Source organism: Rosa rugosa, chromosome 7 (assembly GCF_958449725.1).
Source record: "Rosa rugosa chromosome 7, drRosRugo1.1, whole genome shotgun sequence".
NCBI classification, from domain to species: domain Eukaryota; kingdom Viridiplantae; phylum Streptophyta; class Magnoliopsida; order Rosales; family Rosaceae; genus Rosa; species Rosa rugosa.
In genome coordinates, this window is record NC_084826.1 from 30,871,504 (window position 1) to 30,874,383 (window position 2,880).

Genomic DNA, 2,880 nt, shown 5'->3' on the forward strand with positions numbered 1-2,880 from the left:
AACATAATTCAGTTCTTATCGTTGTGTGATTGTAAAATCAGAAGACATAGTTTTTTTACAACCATTGTGTGATATGTAAAGAGTGCATTGAGTGAATGACCCAATTTTTGTATTCAGACAACGTTGGATTGCCACACTATAAAACAGTTGTACAATCATTTTCATTTGCTATATTTTGTGCATATATAGCTCCATTTTACCTAATGAACATTGATCAATTGGAAAGAAAACACATTCCAAATGCTCAAATGAGTAATCAAACCCATTTCATATATCTCTTAATGTTAAAAGCATTTCCCAAAAGCTTATACAACTACGTAAAACATGCCACATATAGAGTTTGTGCAGGAACTTGGTTTCAATAGCCAACATATTGATACAAACTCTTGTCTTCCCACTATTCCAGGAACTTAGTCTGTGCAGCCATGGTGTCAAGCCTTTAAAGTTGAAGCGAGTGGTTTGCAATTTTTGTCCAAATGTCCAACCAAAGACACCTCAGCCAAAAAAGCCAGTCCATAACCTATATACAAACAAATAAGCTTCAGAAAGTTGAAATTCCTTTCTATCCATCATAACACAACCTTCTGCATGCCATCCAAAAGTGCATATATCCAATTGTTATGCTTATGATTTAAATATTGAAAGTTGCAAGTCAAGTTGTCCAAATAGAAGTCATATACATCTCTGAGCTGTATATTAGTCATTTGCTACACTCTTAATATGATTTGATTGATACATGCTAATATATACCAACCAATGTTACTTACAAACTTCGAATCGATATAGTGATAATTTATGTATGAAACAAAAGTGAAATGCATGAGTACTTTAAAAACAATTAGCCAAAGTCACCACTAGTAATATAAATGTACATACAAGCAAATGCTTTTCTTAAAAAATCATATAGAGCTATCACTGAAACTCCTGACTTTAAAAAATATGAAAAGTAGAATCATAAAATCTGACCTTGTTGAAGAGGATCCCCAAGAAAGCATTTTCAGCATTGAATTATTTCAAGGCTGCTCAAGAATGGGATAGGGACCTAAAAAAGCCAAATAGCATTCTTTTAAGGCTGTGTTGGTTCCCAATCAAATCAATGATCATGTATACTATACAGAACAAAAACAAATTGATCCAGAGAAAGAAACATAGAGGTTACCAGTTCTTAACAACTTTCTGTGTTCCAGAATTGCAAATGACAGCTACATCTAAATAGTTGAACCAAACTAGAGAAAAGCGAGGAGAATGCGACCATCATCTGCAATCCAGAATTTACTTCAATAGTTGAACCAAACATAGAGAAACCAAAAAAGGTGGGAAATAGACCTGCTTGAGTTCCAGAAAAGTCAATCCAATAATTAAAAAAAACCCAGCACAATATACACCCAGATAAAATGAAGAACTACCATTGTATTTCACAAGCAATAATTGCCACTTACCTAAAATAAAAACTGAAAAAAAATTAAGAACCCATTGTCTCAACTTTGCCATAAGCCATTGCACCAACCTGAAAATGCAGTGTTATAATAGAATTTCATTTTTACCATATTATATATAAAGATAACGCCAAGTTAGTACAAACCATACCACAAAAACAAGGTCCATATTGTTTTCAGCAGCAGCAACATATTTTTGAATGCTAACTAATTTCTCTGAACTGTACGAGAGTCCTGAAATGCAAAAATAGATCATGACATTCATAATGGATGTGACATGAATGCTTCCAGAGTACAATATACTCACCTACTTTCCGGGAGTTCATAGGTAAATATTGTGTCACAGGGTTCTTGATCATACGCATAAGTTTCTCAGGCTTACCAACGGCAGATATACTCAGTTTCCGAAGCAGCTGCACTGCAAGGTGAATGGCAGGATTAAACAAACCACTAAAACAGGTTTTCAAGAAAAAGCAAAGAACATGTTAGAAGTCAGTTAAACTAAGGCATCGCCACATGGATGGTGGTCAATGTTGGCTGCTCATTACAGGCATTTACATTCAACATGCTTTTCTTGTTTTACAATTGTGAGCTAAGAACATATTTGCATAGCATCAGAAATAAGATAAAAGATGATGATATTCCTCCTCACATTTTATCAGAACAGAAACAATTTATAAAGCACAATGTAAGACAAGGAAATAAGACGGACTTACACATGAAACCTTGGGATACGAACATATGGTTTAATCTCAATAAGTTTACCATCCTCGGTCTTCATATACACACATCGCAACTTCCCAGCTTTATTAATCGGGCTATCTAAAACCATGAGGGGAGCCTGCAGATCACAAAATGCCATTATAACATAAGAACCAAAGAAACTGTAAGCAATATTATACCTATTGAATTTCAGTAGCTGTTTTATAATCTTCTTGATTCTAATTTGTTCTATCTCTCATAGTCCACCTCAAATTAACCACTGCATAAATTAATCATCATAGTACTGTGGAAATTAACTTTTTGCTCATTCACCAGGAATACAATGCTAGGACCACTGACCTTTGTGAAACTCCATCGGAGGAAGAACATCATATCATGACCATACCCGGATGAGCATAAACTCCACCTGGAGGATACATAGCCCTGGTTTTCCAGTAAGAACACAATAACCCTCCCACAGCTCGGCCTAGAACTGAGTTTCAGTTTGCAAGAAGCTAGAACCCATATTCTAATCTCAACTGCTTTGTCTGTTTATGTCTTTAAACTTCGACAGGCTCAGATTAAAATTGCAACAACGAATAATAATTAGTTCCGAGCAATACCAACTGCCTCCAGACTCTAGAGTAAATCAGAAAAGAAAAACCCAGAAAGTGAGAAAACTCCCCAAAATCTCCCCCCACAAAACCATCGCCCCATACCACCATCTCAATTCTCAACCATC

The 2,880-nt window shown here is 35.4% G+C and overlaps 1 pseudogene; it reads right to left on the reverse strand.

Moving 5' to 3' along the window:
• Positions 1-241: 241 nt before the first annotated feature.
• Positions 242-2,298, reverse strand: LOC133723164 (ribosomal RNA small subunit methyltransferase NEP1-like; annotated as a pseudogene).
• Positions 2,299-2,880: the final 582 nt, after the last annotated feature.